Source organism: Leucoraja erinacea, chromosome 9, assembly GCF_028641065.1.
Source record: "Leucoraja erinacea ecotype New England chromosome 9, Leri_hhj_1, whole genome shotgun sequence".
Lineage (NCBI taxonomy): Eukaryota > Metazoa > Chordata > Chondrichthyes > Rajiformes > Rajidae > Leucoraja > Leucoraja erinaceus.
In genome coordinates, this window is record NC_073385.1 from 21,112,090 (window position 1) to 21,122,802 (window position 10,713).

At 40.9% G+C, this 10,713-nt stretch overlaps 1 pseudogene; it reads left to right on the plus strand.

The window, feature by feature from the left end:
• Positions 1 to 2,309: 2,309 nt before the first annotated feature.
• LOC129699950 (uncharacterized) lies at positions 2,310 to 10,242 on the plus strand (annotated as a pseudogene).
• The last annotated feature ends 471 nt before the right edge of the window (positions 10,243 to 10,713 follow it).

Genomic DNA, 10,713 nt, shown 5'->3' on the forward strand with positions numbered 1-10,713 from the left:
ACTATGCACGGTTATACCCAGATCCCTCTGTTCAACTGTATTCTTCAATTCCCTACCATTTACCATGTACGTCCTATTTTGATTTGTCCTGCCAAGGTGTAGCACCTCACATTTATCAGCATTAAACTCCATCTGCCATCTTTCAGCCCATTTTTCCAAATGGCCTAAATCACTCTGTAGACTTTGGAAATCCTCTTCATTACCCACAACACCCCCTATCTTGGTATCATCTGCATACTTACTAATCCAATTTACCACACCTTCATCCAGATCATTGATGTACATGACAAAGAACAAAGGACCCGACACAGATCCCTGAGGCACCCCACTAGTCACCTGCCTCCAACCCGATAAACAGCCATCCACCATTACCCTCTGGCTTCTCCCATTCAGCCACTATTGAATCCATCTTGCTACTCCACCATTAATACCCAACAGTTGAACCTTCTTAACCAACCTTCCATGAGGAACCTTGTCAAAGGCCTTACTAAAGTCCATATCGACAACATCCACTGCTTTACCCTCGTCAATTTCCCTAGTAACCTCTTCAAAAAATTCAAGAAGATTAGTCAAACATGACCTTCCAGGCACAAATCCATGTTGACTGTTCCTAATCAGACCCTGTTTATCTAGATGCTTATATATATTATCTCTAAGTATCTTTTCCATTAATTTGCCCACCACTGAAGTCAAACTAACAGGTCTATAATTGCTAGGTTTACTGTTAGAACCCTTTTTAAACAATGGAACAACATGCGCAGTACGCCAATCCTCGGGGACTATTCCCGTTTCTAATGACATTTGCAATATTTCTGTCATAGCCCCGGCTATTTCTATACTAACTTCCCTCAATGTCCTAGGGAATATCCTGTCAGGACCTGGAGACTTATCCACTTTTATATTTTTCAAAAGTGTCAGTACTTCTTTTACTTTGAACCTCATAGTATCCATAGCTACTCTACTAGTTTCTCTTACCTCACATAATTCAATATCCTTCTCCTTGGTGAATACCGAAGAAAAAAAATTGTTCAATATCTCCCCCATCTCTTTTGGCTCTGCAGATAGCTGTCCACTCTGGCTCTCCAATGGACCAATTTTATCCCTCGTTATCTTTTTGCTATTAATATAGCTGTAGAAACCCTTTGGATTTACTTTCACCTTACTTGCCCAAGCAACCTCATATCTTCTTTTAGCTTTTCTAATTTCTTTCTTAAGATTCTTTTTACATTCCTTATACTCCTCAAGCACCTCATGCTGCCTATAATTATTGTAGATCTCCCTCTTTTTCCGAACAAGATGTCCAATTTCCCTTGAAAACCAGGGCTCTTTCCAATTTTTACTGTTTCCTTTCAACCGAACAGGAACATAAAGATTCTGTACTCTTAATATTTCCTCTTTAAATGTCCTCCATTTCTCTTCTACATCTTTCCCATAAAACAAAATGTCCCAGTTCACTCCTTTTAAATCATCTCGCATCTCATCAAAGTTAGCCTTTCTCCAATCAAAATACTTGATGAGCATTTTCATTATTTTATGTTTATATTTTTAAATGGAAGATCAACACCGATTCAGAATGAAAATGCCAATTTATTAAACATAATATTAAATACTAGTTTTTAGAGTAGCAGTATGTACAGTTCATGAAGTATCAAATTAGGTTTACTTGACAACGTAACAGACAAGTTTCTGAAGGTTTTGTGAAATTTTCAAGTTTACTTAAAATTGTTTACTTGCCTACAGGAAGGAGATAGTTGAGGCAGCTATTATCGCAACATTTAAGAAACATTTAGACAGGTACATGGATAGGATAGGCCTAAAGGGATATTAGTCAAAAACATGCAGGTGGGACTAGTGTAGATGGGACATGTTGGTCGGTGTGGGCAGGTTGGTCCGAAGGGGCTTGTTTCCATGCTGTATGCTACTCAAACAGAAATCACAAAACAGGGCTAACTTCTGCTGTATAGGCTGGTTTTAGTGAGGAAGGTGTCCTGGCCTTTTCAGAAGGTGATGCTTTGGCCCAACACCTCATGACGCACCTTCTGTTTGAATAGGCTCCGGATCACGGAATGCCTTACCAGATGGCACCAGCGTGCTCCTTAGCAGTAAAACTGCCTCCCAGTTTCCTTACTTAGTTCAGAGTGTAGGCACTTTGCAGCCACAAGCAGTTATATTCGACAGCTGGAACAGAACAGAAATGTGTGCGCTGACATTTTGTTTTAAACATGTCAGATCAGATGCTGAAAACCTATTTCGTTCGAAGAGTCTTGGAATCATAGTTTCAGGATGAAAGTTAGCCATTTAGAACGAAGATGAGAAGAAATCTCTTCATGCAGAACGTTGTGAATCTTGTGAGGTTTTTTTTACCCCTAGAGGACTGCAGTTGCCAAGTATGTTCACTGATTTATTTTTAAAGGCATTCAGTAAGTTGCTGCACATTAGCTTTGCTTGATGGACAAAACTGGGAAGGGAAATAAATGGATGGTTTTCATGATATTCAGAGTGTAATCAATGATGTGCTCCAAGTATCACTGTTTGTGTCTCAGCAATATATAAACCGAATCATTAACTTGGAGATGATGAGGCTACATGCAATATATCAAGAGAGATTTTTTTTAAAATTAATGGAATTAATGGATTTAGGGATAGGATTGGAACATGATATGAATGTTCAGTCAATGGCAGAGTCAATTCTAAGCACTGCACAGCCAACTTAGGCTATTATTTTTAATGCTCTTTCGCATACTTGTAAACATTTAGAGATACTTCTGGCTGTGAACGGAGAATCGTTATAATAAAAAGATGTAATAAAGCTTACGATTTCGTGGACTAGATTTATCTTGGTGAAACCCTATGTTTTGGGGTTTGACTTTACTCCAGCCACTTTAGGCTGTGGGTAATAATCAGGCTATAGTTGGTTTCTTTACTTTAATCACCAGCAATCACAGCAGCAGGTAACTCAACATGCAGTCTCCACCTGTCCTCCAGGGGACTCCTGCACCACACAAAGTAAGTCCCAACACAATGATTGCTAGTGGGAACCAAAAGTAATGCAAGGCGCGAATGACTAACCAAAATCCCACACAATAATAACATAGTAACAATATTATTGCACAATAAACAAAAATGCAAGACTCAGATTACATTGGCAAAGGTAGATTTGTAATTAAGATTACTGCGAGGTCTTAAAACACCTACCTGGTAGTCTCTGTATTGCACTTCGAATTAGCCATACATGTAAGTAAATGCAATATTTGAATGTTAAGTCCTAGGTCATCACCTTGCTGCTATTTGTGTTGGCTGAATGCAAACTACGGGGAATTAAAAAGCTGCTGAAAGTTACTTCTGAAAGCCTTTCATGTCAGGAATGAAAACATGTTTGTAATGGGTTTTGAAATCAATAATTTACTATCCATAATGTGCTTGCTGTAATGGGGGGGAAATTCTTATCAAGAACTCTGCATTTTTGCCAAAGGATGATATGCAAGCTGAGCAAAAAAGATTGCAAGACGGATATATCCAATAAAATTTTACTTCATCAAAAAATGCACAATAAACTGAATTAAACAAAAGATTAAACATATACAGCAATTGCCATTAATACAGCAATACTTGAATCTGTTGCATAGAAATTAAACTGAAATATGGGATTAATTAAGTTGTATTCTCTATTGCGATACTATTAAACTCTGTAGAATTTGCATTTCTATTGGTTTCAAAATATTGCTGCTTTTGAAATTTTAATACCTGCATTTACCCAATATATGGAAACAATATTAAGGCACTAACATGATGTAACTGGATACTGTAAGCAAAGTTATCGATCATTCCAGAAACTCAATTCACAGAATTTCACCCAATTAAACTTCAGTTATTACCCATTGTTTACACCATTCAAGATTTCAAGGATGCTTGTTTATGAAATTGATTAAAAAAACATTTACATGATTTTATTTTAACTTCAAGCGCATCCTCTTCATTGTTGTGACTGAAAACAGATTGTGGTCATTAAAGTCCACGTGATTTCGATCTTAGCAATATACAGTACAATTGTTGAGCCATTTGGTTAGATGTCAGGTCAGTGGTACATTCCCATTTAATAGCTTGAAAGATATGTGAAGGTTCATTAACAATACAATTTTGCCTCAACATTTAATAACAGCACACAAACATGTGATATTATATTAACAATGCATTTTAACTATAATTCATCCAAGTACAAGGTGGAAAAAAAAGGTTACCCGATATATTTTGAAGCCTGCTTGTCTTTTGTTTACCCTGATTTCTAACTAATTTAATTCCTAAAATAAGCATTTTTAACTTGTGGTGTCGTGAACATTTTAAAACCAAGTGCACTCTCTTACCAGATCAATCTCTGCAAGCACAACTACTGCATATATTACGTGTGCAACAAAACAAGCACTGAACTTTGTGAGGATCAGCAATTTGATCATCTAGGTGAAGAACGAATACCATTAAACCAACTAGAATTTATCAGTAATATTTATGAAGAAATGCCAGTCAGATGCTTTCATAGTTTAAGGTCTGCAAGGAAATCAAAACACTGTCCAATTCTTGCAAGGAATACTGATGTGAGGCTGAACCACATGAATATGAATTTCACCCAAAGTGCATTTTTCAGAAATTAATTTCAAATCTGCAGTTCATACTTTTAGTGTTTTGAATACAGGAAACACTGGAAATACTCAGCAGTTTGGCAACATATGTGGAGAGAGAAAACAGGTTACGAGCTTCATGTCAAAGACCTTTCACAAGTACTTTCCTTCCACAGATATTGTCTGACCTGCTGAGCTCCAATATAAATCAGTTTATCTTTGAGACATCTAGCATCCACAGTAGTGCGCTTTATTACTTATAGTGTTCAGTGATTCCAGACAGTCCACTAATGGAGAGAAATGGGAAAATAACTCAAATGTGTAAAGCACTATATTAAGTTAACATGAATTACACAATATATTGTCAGTTAAAATTAATGAGAGATTAGTATTGTTTGACTATATTTTATCAAAAATCAAGATATAATCAATATTAAATTCATGTTCATTTGATTTTTGTTTAACAGATTAATACATAATTGGTAATACATGAAGAGGGAATTGACATCATAAGAAAATGCCTTCAACTCACTGTTAAAGCTAAATTAAGGAGTTAATTATATTTTTTTAAATGATATGAGTAACGGAGAGATCCTAGCAAAGGAATCCCAGCAAAAGAGATCACTCCCAAAACACCTTCATATTAGCAAAGCCCCAGTTCTATACTGCAGCAGCTAACAAACCATGCAGTAAGCCTGGGTAATGTTAATGCCTTTTAAAAGACTGAGTTTTTAAAAAGAGAGCAGCATCTCGACCCAAAACGTCGCCTATTTCCTTCGCTCCATAGATGCTGCTTCACCCTCTGAGTTTATCCAGCATTTTTGTCTACCGCAGAATATCAGAAGTAGTTTGTATGCTTTTCAAAAGAGCAGTCAGTTATATATGCATTTCTGTAGAACATCTATACCATAAATGCTTATACCATAAATCTATTCCATAAATTCACAGTGCCCTCCATAATGTTTGGGACAAAGACCAATCATTTATATATCTGCCTCTGTACTCCATTATTTGAGATTGTAATAGAAAAAAATCGCATGTGGTTAAAGTGCACATTGTCAGATTTTATTAAAGGGCATTTTTATACGTTTTGGTTTCACCATGTAGAAAATACAGCTGTGTTTATACATGGACCTCCCCCATTTCAGGGCACCATAATATTTGGGACACATGGCTTCCCAGGTGTTTGTAATTGCTCAGGTGTGTTTAATGCAGGTATAAGAGAGCTCTCAGCAACGAGTTTTTCCTCCAGACTTTCCATCACCTTTGGAAACTTTTATTGCTGTTTATCAACATGAGGACCAAAGTTGTGCCAATGAAAGTCAAAGAAGCCATTAAGAGACTGAAACAAGAATAAAACTGTTGGAGACATCAGCCAAATCTTAGGCTTACCAAAATCAACTGTTTGGAACATCATTAAGAAGAAAGAGAGCACTGGTGAGCTTACTAATCGCAAAGGGACTGGCAGTCCAAGGAAGACCTCCACAGCTGATGATAGAAGATTTTTTTCTATAATAAAGAAAAATCCCCAAACACCTGTCCGACAGATCAGAAACACTCTTCATGAATTTGTCAATGACCACTGTCCGCAGAAGACTTCATGAACAGAAATACAGAGGCTACACTGCAATATGCAAACCACTGGTTAACCACAAAAATAGGATGGCCAGGTTGCAGCTTCCCAAGAAGTACTTGAAAGAGCAACCACAGTTCTGGAAAAAGGACATTAACATATCAGAGTGATGGCAAGAGCAAAGTATGGAGGAGAGAAGGAACTGTCCAAGGTCCAAAGCATACCACCTCATCTGTGAAACACGGCTCCTGAAAGTACTGGCTCACTTATCTTATCTTCATTGATGGTACAACTGCTGATGGTAGTAGCATAATGAATTTTGAGGTGTATGGACACATTCTATCTGCTCAAGTTCAAACAAATGCCTCAAAACTCATTGGCCAGCAGTTTATTCTTACAGCAAGACACCAATGCCAAACATATTGCTAAAGCAACAACGGAGTTTTTCAAAGCTAACAAATGGTCAATTATTGAGTGGCCAAGTCAATCACCCGATCTGAACCCAATTGAGCATGCCTTTTACATGCTGAAGAGAAAACTGAAGAGGACTAGCCCCAAAACAAGCATAAGCTAAAGAGGGCTGTAATACAGGCTTGGCAGAGCATCACCGGGGGGGGGGGGGGGGGGGGGGGGGGGGGGGGGGGGGGGGGGGGGGGGGGGGGGGGGGGGGGGGGGGGGTGGGGGGGGGGGGGGGGGGTATAAACACTGATGTAATTTCTACATGGTGAAACCAAAATGTATAAAAATGGCCTTTATTAAAATCTGACAATGTGCACTTGTGACTTGCACAATGTCCGCATGTGTTTTTTTCTATTACAATCTCAAATTGTGGAGTGCAGAGGCAAATAAATAAATACACTCCAAAGGTCGAAGGTGAAAACCCCATCAGAAAAGAAGATAGGCTCATATAACTGTCTAAGAACTGAAAGACTGAAGAGCAGTCACCATTGGATTTGTTAAATAAGATTCCAGTTTCTAGACCAGCAGCATATCTATGAGATTCACCGACAATGTAAAGCACTAACGGGCTGAACAGACACTACTTGACAATGGATGGAATCCCTGCAAATACTACAATGATACCATATTTCTGTGCAGCATGTGGTTCCGCTTTACTGACAGAAATTGGATCAAAAAAGTTATTGCTTTCACTGTTCACTAACATTACACAAGGAGCAAACCACACGGCCAGTCATAATCCATGCAAAAGGGAGGCACAGTGGCATAGCTAGCAGTGCCACTGCTTCACGGGGCCAGAGACCTGGGGCCAGAGTTGACATTGGGTACTGTCTGTGTGGAAGTTGCTCACACCTGTGATCACCTGTTCATCCAGGTTCTCTATTGTTTAGATGAGTGGCAGAATGCGGGAGGGTGATGAGAATGTGGGGAGATTTAAAAAATAGGGTTAATGTGGGATTAGTGTAACGGTAAGGTTGATGGTCAGCACAGATTTGTTGGGTTGAAGAGCTTGTATCCATGCTGAGTGAGAATATTTTAAAGAGACATGTCCCACATTTGTGCTATTGTGATGATCTCAAATATGCTGCCAAGCCAAAATGTAACTCCCACTTAATGCAACATTTTGTGAAATCCAATATTTTGATCTTTGCTGATGATTATGTTTTATCACAAGCCAGCCACTTTCATGGGTTTGTCAGTACTGCTACCCATTATACCCACTCAGTGATGGGAAGCAGGAATTAAAGTCAGAGAGGAAACAAGGAAACGAGGAATAGTGCATTTGCTGGCATAGAGGAGGAGGATAAAATAAGTCAGAGAAGATTGTTAAAGGACCAAATAACCTGTGCTTGATCCTCCCGTGCTGTGATCAAATGGAAATAAGAATCAACAGTTTGAAGTTGGCCCTCTGGGTCACCGCAAGCTAGCAAAACTCTGAAGGATGTATAAGGTGGAATCACAGTAGACCTGGAGATTTAACGTCTGTGGAAGGGTTAATGTTATTGCGAGGGTAGAAAAGCTGTCTTAATAATTCAGCAGTTGGAAGGAAGCAGAGTGGGCAGCCCATTAGAATGTCACTTCCTTATAGCTTGGAAACAGCAGCTGGAAAAATTGAATCACCCTACTTCACATAGGGGCTATTGGATTACATGCAATCTAATGCGATCTACACATGTTCATTTGAGCCTAAATTATCAAAACTCCCTTCACTTAAAACTTTCAATGTTTGATTCATGAGTAACTTTTCATTTCCAAACCATACTATTCATGAGTAGCTTTTAATTTCCAATCCATGGGATGCTTGCCTACATTGGCCATGGCATAGACAACAAAGACTCTGCTATTGTGCTGCCCACTGTAATCTTCACATACAAAAAAGCTGCCCTGACCCAAAACGTCACCTATCCATTCCTCCAGATATGTTGCCCGATCCAGAGTCCAGCTCCAGCACTTCGTATTTTACTCAAGATTCCAGCATCTGCAGTTTCTTGTGTCTACACAATTGTCAATAATTCCTGAGACTACTTTGAATGATAATTAACTCTAAATTGCATCATTTTATTTCGATTAGACGTTAAGGATTATTGCTCATTCCAACACCTTTAATGTTTACAAAAGTACAGTCAAAGATTTACACTGTAATGCGAATTGGAAAGTAAATGATTGTACAAACACAAAATGCTGGAGTAATTCAGATGTATTTCGATGAGTCTTGATGCAAGCACATCAGACATTTAAAATGCTTATAATTCCAGTTCTTGGAAGCATTTTTGAATTAGTCTGGTGTATTTACATGGATTTACCAGCATGGCATCCTGCCAAGGATACTCTGGCCACTGCTTGTCTACGAAGTCCCAATATCCATCGTAGAGAGATTGGAGAGGAAAGTCAGCAGCTTTCTCAGGAGGTGGCTGGGACTGCCCAGGAGCCTCAGCAGCATCGCCCTTTATGGAAATAATACCAAGCTCCAGCTGCCCCTGAAGTCCCTGGAGGAGGAGTTTAAGGTGACTCGGGCCAGAGAGGTGATGCTGTACAGGGTCTCCAGTGACCTCATGGTGGCTCAGGCAGGGGTGGAGGTGAAAACTGGGAGGAAGTGGAGAGCCGGCGAAGCCGTGCTGCAAGCAGAGTCCCGGATACGCCACAGAGTCCTGGTGGGAGCAGTGACTCGGGGAAGAGCTGGCCTGGGAATCTTCCCATCTCCCAAGTTTGACAAGGCCAAGGGGAAGGAGAGGCGCAGGATGGTCCAGGAGGAAGTGAGGGCTGTGGTGGAGGAGGAGAGGTGTACCAGAGCAGTTGGATTGAGGCAGCAGGGAGCCTGGACAAGGTGGGAGCAGGCCATGGACCGAAAAGTCACATGGACTGAGCTCTGGCAGGCTGAACCACAGGGCATCAAGTTCCTGGTCCAGGCAGTGTATGATGTCCTGCCCAGCCCATCGAACCTCTTCATCTGGGGCAAAGTGGAATCTCCAGATTGCCTGCAATGCTCAGGCAAGGGGACGTTGGAGCACATCCTGAGCTGCTGCCCAAAGGCTCTTGGGCAGGGCCGGTACACATGGCGTCACAACCAGGTTCTTAAACCCATTGCAGAAGCCATCAGCATGGGAATCAGCAGCTGCAGACGAGAACGGCCCATCACCCAGATGATCACCTTCATGAAGGTGGGAGTGCAGCTGCCAAGAACCACAGCAGCCAGGAATCCGTCAGGAATCCTGGCGACTGCGCAGGACTGGCAGCTTTCCGTAGACCTGGTGAAACAGCTGAAGTTCCCACAGCACATTGCCATGACCACCCCGAGGCCAGATATCCTCCTGGTCTCAGAGGCGACGAAAAACATCGTCTTGTAGGAACTGACAGTGCCATGGGAGGACCGTCTGGAGGAGGCCCACGAGAGGAAGATGGCCAAGTATGAAGAGCTGCCTGCCGCAAGCAGGGCTGGAAGGCAAGGTGTATGCCCATCGAGGTTGGCTGCAGAGGTTTTGCAGGGCAATCACTCTACAAAGCCTTGAGTGCACTGGGCATCAATGGAGTGGCGAGGAGAGGGGCCGTCAAGAACACCACAGAGGCAGCGGAGAAGGCCTCGAGATGGCTCTGGATCAGGAGAGAAGGTCCATGGGGAGGAGCGAATGCCACCTGAACACAAGTCGTGGTCTGATCAACCACGGCTGGGTCGCCTGGGTGAGGGTGTCTGATGTTGAAAGACCCGAAACACCCAATGACCCCAGGTTACATCACTGATGATGTGTTCAGGAGCATCAGTAGATGTATTTGTATCAATCAGTACTTGGAAACATTTTTTAATTAGTCTGGTGTATTTACAGACCATCAATGCTCCATCGAAATACATCTTAAAATCACCAGCTACTGCGTATTTTTTATATAAAGAAGAATGCCTTTAGCTACCCATACAACAAAGCATGAAAAATCTACAGGATTGATAGTCATGGCAAATGGCATCACAACGAGGGCAGTATCAACTCAGCCAATTTATACCCAAATGGCATTCAATGTAGATCAATATAAAACGGAGACTGACCTAAAACTTACACAAAATACATTTCTGTCACTTGC